At 41.6% G+C, this 7,628-nt stretch overlaps 1 long non-coding RNA gene across 1 annotated transcript; it reads right to left on the bottom strand.

Annotated features, from left to right (window-relative positions):
* Positions 1-2,755: 2,755 nt before the first annotated feature.
* Positions 2,756-5,273, bottom strand: LOC118945326. The gene is made up of 3 exons (XR_005040484.1): positions 5,185-5,273; positions 3,744-4,013; positions 2,756-3,609 (listed from the first exon to the last, which is right to left on the bottom strand). It is a non-coding gene; the product is annotated as an uncharacterized LOC118945326 (long non-coding RNA).
* Between the last annotated feature and the right edge of the window lie 2,355 nt (positions 5,274-7,628).

The following is a 7,628-nucleotide window of genomic DNA, read 5'->3' as shown; positions in this document are numbered from 1 at the left end:
GTTCACAAAAAAATGACAGTTAAATCCTTTTGAATCCCACTTTGTAACACAATAAAATGTGAAGAAATCCAAGGGGTCTGAATACTTTTGCAAAGAACTGTACATCGTAGGTTGTGTATTGTACCCAATGGTTTGTTGATATTCTGCTATTTTCCTCATATAGGAAGGAGCACAAGCTTGAAAAAGATACATAAATAACATCATGTCAGTCTGCACTTTCACCACTAGATGGAGCTGTTTGTCTATCTCTGCATGCTGCCTTCTCAAACGCAGTAAGGAGACAATGATGTACATAAAGGAGTATGGTAAGCTTACCTCTCTTATTGTGATAACAATATACATTATAACTCACAGCTTCTTTGTCTAACATATTTCACGTTTCTTTCTGGTCTGTTCTTAGAATAATATAAAACGTTTTATTAGGAAACATTTTCCTTATACCAACTTACACTTAAGATGCACAAATGTATGCACGCACACTCACTCACTCACTCACTCACTCGGGTCAATGGTAAAGAGCTCTTCCATGGGCATGGCAGCAAACTGCCTTTTTTCATAGACGTGGGCAAATTTGAAGAATGTCCAGCTCATACATTAACAACATATCCTTTGACAAATGGGCAGATTCAGCAGCCATTACAGTTTCTACCTCCTTAAAGCAAACAGCACTAAAATGGTGCCAAAAGTTGATGTCCTCTCCTCCTACGTCTCCTTAATGAATGCATCTAGTCCAGTGCCCACACAGTTATTAAGAAAAACGACTTCCATAAACCAGTGTCTGTGATTTCTGTATCCGAGCCCCTCGTAAAGGAGGTATACTGGTCCTAATCATTAATTACGTCAATATTAGCACCTCGTATGTTGTTCCCTTAAATCTCGAGGGCATTTGGAACAAGTACATCCTTCCAAACTTCTATGGCCACAAATACTGTGTGTAGTTTTTCTGTGGGATTAAAGTTGTTCTCAACACTGAATAAACTCTGACGTCAACCCCGAACCACATATAAATGGCAGTACTTTTATATTTATGTTGATGACTTTTTTATTTCTTCACCATCTCAATATTTTATGTTTAATTTCATTAAGAAAAATGCCTGATGCGAAGTTTGCAGTTGTGTGAAGGCCTGAGAATATGACCTTGTACGTCGATCGCTGTTGGTCTAAATCTACAGCAAAATCCCAGCAGCTATTTCCCAATACATCGCCGTCCAGCCCCAGAGTGACCACACGGCATAAGATTAAAGGGTGAAGATGTAAAAAAAATACTCTTAGAAGCCCAAATATACTTGAGGTAAATCAATTAATTAATTAACTAAGTAGAGGTCACAGCAAACAGTTGAGGAAAGACACATTAAATCAATTAGGAGGAGCCAATAAGAAGAGAGGAAGTTTAATTAAAAGTGTGCTTGGAGGTGTGGCGTTATGAGCTAGTTCAATGCACCTCCCTGTAAAGATGCATGAGGGCTGTCGCCAGATGCCAGACGTCTGCTCTGTGTCTGGGTGTAATGGCCGGCTCCTTAAATACCAGGGACTTCAGTGGATTTTGTTTGAGTGGATTTTTGGTTTTCCCAGTTTTGATTTGATTGTTTTGAGTTTTGTGTAGAGTTGAGCTTTGTTTCATTAGTTTGTTATAGTGTGAAGATGCAAAGAGTGTGTGTGTGTGTGTGTGTGTGTGTGTGTGTGTGTGTGTGTGTGTGTGTGTGTGTAAGCTTGCATAAGCGTGTGTCTGCATCTGAGGGACAATTTCAGTTTGGGGTTTTTTTTTTAAATCCCTTTGAAAGATTGAATGTCTCTTCTCTTTCCCTCTACTTTCCCACAATCGTGGCTGATGGTATTCCATGGAATTAGAAGCTGGGAAGAGGTTAAAAACACACTGATCCTTTTTGCAGGGATTTGAATTGCTTTTCTGTGAGTGGTACTGCCTAACCATGACATATTGGATTTCTTGGGGACACAATCAGGAATATCTTGATATTATTCTTAAAAAGCACATGGTCACTGGGCAGTGCACAGACCTTTGGGAGGCAAGGTGCTCAAAATAAAAAAGGCCTATTTATTTTCGCATCATCACACATTGCAACAAGCTAGTGCCAGTGACTCCTGGGCCTAGAGGCTATGAGAGACGATTGACAGCAGGAAAAGAGTGGCTATCAGCTGATCAGAGCGAATTATATAACTATGCTAACTAGCTAGTTATCTATGCTGCCAAAACAAACTAATTTTCAGTTGATTTGAGTTTGTTCTGCTGCTGACATCTGCCTCTTACTAGCAAGCAGTTGTTTGTCCCTAACAGTAGCTATGTTTCTAGTTACTTGTACAGTGATTTTTTTTAAAGACATTTAGAAATTGCCTGCTACGGCACTCACACTCACTCACTCACACACACACACACACACACACACAATGCACTTGCATTGTTATAGCACCAAAAAAGTACATATGTGCTTAGGGGCAAATATGTACAATTATTCTATCATATAGTCAATCATAGCACAACGACTTTCAAAATACTAACAGTTGATGGCATTACGAAAACTGCATTACTTTTCATGTTTCAGTTCTACCTGCAGACAATAGACAATATGAAATCCATTGTTTTTTATAATTCACTTTCCTTTTACTGTAAACCACTACATTTTTTTGGTTGAGTGTCAAATGTGTGCATTTTTGGCAACATACTATCTATAAGTGAATGTGTCATCTTTACTTTATAGAATGTACAGTAGAAAAAATAGTAAGTGACAGAATTGCTGCAGTAAAATCTTTATTAGCAACATGAAATTGCTGCCAGTGATCAACAACAAATCCAACATACATGGCTTTTGGTTCCAAATGTGTAAAAAATAAAACACAATTACTGTAAAAAAGGCACAGAAGGGAAAAAACACAAAAATGCCCAGTCCTGTTCTAATCTAAACAATCTCCAGCATTTGGCCACATGTTCCCGTCCACATCACATCGATTGTCGTCTCTCGCCATGCATCTTGGATAGAAACGCTTGGCCTGCCTTATCCACCCCTGGCAGTCTTCAGCTGAGATGTCTCTGCATCTTGGATAGAAACGCCTGGCCTGCCTTATCCACCCCTGGCAGTCTTCAGCTGAGATGTCTCTGCAGCCAGCATCCATTGCAGGACATTTGGTCAAGTGGCCGATGATCGTACACTTTCCACCTCCAGGCAGAAAAAAAACATTCAATGGGGTTGAGGAAAGTCGAGTAGGGGGGGAAGGGAAAACATTTTTGGATGGGCTGCAAACCAGTTTGGGATTGCACGAGAATGGTGGAATGCTACATTGTCCCATGCAATCACAAATGTTTCCTTCCTCCTGTTCCCTTTCTGCTTCTGGCACCAGTTGTTGGTGGAGGTCATCTAAAAACAAAAGGCGCTCAGTGTTGTAGGGACCAAATTGGCATTTCTGCAGGACCAAACCAGCACTCCAGATTGCAGCACACATTGTGATATTTGCTCCTCTCTGACCCGGCACATCAACAGTGGCCCTTTTCCCGATTACGTTTCTTCCCTGCCGACATGTTTTTGCCAGGTTAAACCCTGCCTCATCTACATAAATTATTTCATGGGGGGTCTGATTAGCCCCCTACTCCATGACTCTCTGAAAGAAATCAAACACAGTATGTGTAAATGCTTTTCAGGATGTCCTACTGTATGTACTGTAACCCATGTTTACATGTAAAGTAGCATAGTGTTAAACTCACTATAGAACAAGACATATTGGATAGACCATACCTGGACGTATTGGTGCCGGAGTTCCTTGACCTGCTCACTATTCCTTTGAAAAGGAACTGTGTACAACTGTTTCATTCAAACTCTGTCTTTGGTCAGAGTCCGAGCAATGGTGGTCAGGCTGATCCTTTCCAAATTGTGAAATACCAGGTTCTGGTCTGAGTTTATCTCAGTTTTATTGCTTTGTCAGCAATGACCAATCCTACAACGGCATGCTCTTGGTCTTCACTGAGGAGCTTTCCTCTTCCCCCAGAGGGAGGATGACGTTGCGTCCTTTAGAGGAACAAAAATACAACATATGTATTTGCATAGGGACTGGTGGCCTACAGTTACTGTGGGACATAGCAACAGTAATGATAGAAGAAGCCCTTGTGAAATGCATTACTTAACTGTTGATTTGTTGAAAATTCCCAGATAATGGAAGCCTCAGTTGACCATCTGAGATAGGCTGGACTCTTAATGGTTTTTTTTACCTTTATTTAACTAGGCAAGTCAGTTAAGAACAAATTCTTATTTTCAATGACGGCCTAGGAACAGCGGGTTAACTGCCTGTTCAGGGGCAGAACGACAGATTTGTACCTTGTCAGCTCGGGGATTTGAGCTTACAACCTTCTGGTTACTAGTCCAACGCTCTAACCACTAGGCTTCCCTGTCGCCCCTTTCACCAGCCTCTCTCAGTGATAGACCCTGGTTTATCACATGGTCTATGATGGTGGCTCTTATTTTATCAGCGACAACAGCTCTTACTTTCCTTTGAACACCACCACACATCTCCCTTGTCCTGGTCCAGCTACTCCTCTCCCTGGTCCAGCTACTCCTCTCCCTGGTCCAGCTACTCCTCTCCCTGGTCCAGCTACTCCTCTCCCTGGTCCAGCTACTCCTCTCCCTGGTCCAGCTACTCCTCTCCCTGGTCCAGCTACTCCTCTCCCTGGTCCAGACATTATTTTTTTCAATCTGCTCCTCCTGTGTTGTTCTGTAGCCACATTGAACAAAATCAATCCAAAGAGTCCCCTTTTTACTGTATGTCTGTAGCGTCTGCTTCCAACTCACACTCTCAAACATATAGATCCCCTGAACGCAGCTCCCTTACCAGCCCACTTTCCAGCTCACACTCTCAAACACACAGATTCCCTGAATGCAGCTCACTCTCCAGATCCCAATCACCTGAATTCTGATCACACACACCTGTACGTCATTTACACACACTACTTAGTTCTTTGCACCCCATCATTGTGAGGTATTGTTTGTTTTGATACACAGTTCTAGTCGGAGCACTGTTTATTTCCATGTTAGTCCTCCAGTGTATCGTAGTTTTTGGCCATCCTCACTAACGACGCCTTTTAGCCTGATCCCTGCCTGTACTTGTGCCTATCAGATTTCCTGTCGTCAACCTCTTGCTTGATCTCCTGGACTACATTATCTTTTTCCCTGCCTGTACTCTTACCTTTTTGGAGTCCCTGTGTATGCCCTTCTGCCTGCCCCTGGACCCAGCTACCTGCCGCCTCCTGTGGTCCTTTGCTAATAAACACTCTGTTTCCCATCGTATTCATTACAATGTCCATGTAATTGAAATAACTTCAACACCTGGCTATGTTATCGATTGAGATTGGAATCAGCTGTGGTTGGTCTATTTTACTTACAGTAACTTACAGTAAATCAGCTATTTCTCAATGTGTCAATGATCTGTTCATTCAAAAATGCTTATCAGCTGTTTCAATATAGCTTTTGAGCTGCTGTTGTTGCAGAAGTAGAGGCTTTATACTATATTTAAGGTTTTGAACATTAGGTCTTCATTTCTGGCATGCTGCGTGCAAGCATTTGTAAGTAAGACAAGAAAGATCCATATTTTGGTATTGGGTAAGCTTGTATGTAAAGAAAATGTAAGTATTTTAGAAATGTTTTAATTGACTGCATATTCTGTGAAAACAATATGAATTGTGTTCATGGTATGGTCCACAACAGATGGATGTTGTGCTAATTGTATTTAGAGTTTTGAAAATGTGACTACAGATTGGACGAAAGGATGTTAGTGATTGTATAAAACTATAATTATACTGTAGGGGAATGTCTATGGTCAGGAATTACAGCCGGGATCTATTTCAGTATTCAGTGCAGCAACCTGCTTAGTAGTTCACATGGTCAAAGTGTGTGTGTGTGTGTATTCTTGTGTACTATTTTGTGTTTACGTGTGTGTTTGGGGGGGGGAGGGGCAGCAGGAGCTCTTTGACATTTGACCCCTTTGAGCTTGACATGTCAATACATTCACTATGTTAATGATATGAGTTATTGTAATGCAATAATCAATAGATATGTCTCTGAATATTAAATAGAGAGTGCAATGTGTTGTATTTAAGCAGGTTTAATTTTTGTTTGAAAATAGTAACAAAAGTGGTATGAGAGTGATATAGTAAATGACTGCCTTGCATGTTAAATATTTAAATAATCAAATCATATTTCTATGTTATGATGGAACCCTTGTGAGTCTTGGTTTACAGAAAGATCTCTGTTACATGCCTATGGATTGTTATTGAGGTGTATCTTCACAATCTCATCGTTTAGAATTGTTTTATTTTTACCTTAATTTCACCTGGTATCGTAACCTTCATTCAACATCATTAGTAGTTAATGGAGACCATAAAACAATATTGTCCCTCACAATAATAGTTGAAAAGATAATAAATATAGAATTCATTTAGAACACGTCCAGACTTTGTTAGCTTACTTCCGTTCCACAAAAACAACCTGCACATAAACACTAGCCTCCACTCATTGGAACACTGTACAATTTACATACAAAATACACAATTTGAAGGAGGACCTCCTGAGGGGCGCAGCGGTCTAAGGCACTGCATTTCATTGCTAGAGGCATCACTACAGACCCTGGTTGGATTCCAGGCTGTATCACAACTGGCAGTGATTGGGAGTCCCATAGGGTGGCGCACAATTGGCCCAGCGTTGTTCGGGTTTGGCTGGGGTAGGCCGTCATTGTAAATAAGAATTTGTTCTTAACTGACTTGCCTAGTTAAAAAGGTTAAATAAATATCCACAATTTAATAATTAGAGAAACTGCTGTCTCCCAATGAGACCACACAGCAGGCGCTAGTGAAGCATTCATATTTCCTAGGTAACATAGGATACATAGAGCTATTAATATCTCAGGATGATTTAGAAGCCAAGGGAGACAGGGGATGCTGAGGAGGAAGGAGAGTTGGTGTAGAGAGAGACAGTTTTTGTTTTGGTGCGTGTAATGATGAAAAAAGCCAGCTTTGAGACCATTAGGTGAATGTCAGGGAAGAGGGATGGGGGGGACGAGGGGAGAAACATTTGTGTTGGAGTGTTGAGGAGGCTGTGTGTGTGTGTGTGTGTGTGTGTGTGTGTGTGTGTGTGTGTGTGTGTGTGAGAGAGAGTACCAGCAAAAGCAGCTGTGGTGGGGCTGATGATCCACACACACATACATGTTGGAACACACACGCACACAAACTTGTGCAGCTGTCCCCCACTGGCCAGCTTAAGTCCCTCTGACACGTCGCCTGCCAAGCCGGAGGGCTCAGGAAGAGAAGACCGATCAGGAAGCTTACAGTAGCTAATCCTCCTCCCAGACCTGCAGCCTCACAGCTTCTCATCAACCTACCCTAAACCAAATCAATGGGATTTACAGTACACCCTACCAGCCTCATTTCATCACTCGCCAACTAGTGCTCCCTCCACATCCTGCTGGAAGAGACGATGTGTGGGGTGGAGGCCTTTCAAGTCACGGACTCAACTTGGTGCTGTTCCTGTGGTTCCTTGTTGTCTTCATAGAAAGAAATGGAATTCAACCAAACCTGCACATCATTTTCTTGTGGTGTGAAAGTTATGCTTTTGTGTTGTTTTTTAGACAATGCTCAC

This window comes from Oncorhynchus mykiss, chromosome Y (genome assembly GCF_013265735.2).
Source record: "Oncorhynchus mykiss isolate Arlee chromosome Y, USDA_OmykA_1.1, whole genome shotgun sequence".
Taxonomy (NCBI): domain Eukaryota; kingdom Metazoa; phylum Chordata; class Actinopteri; order Salmoniformes; family Salmonidae; genus Oncorhynchus; species Oncorhynchus mykiss.
This window is presented reverse-complemented; position numbering and strand designations above follow the sequence as displayed.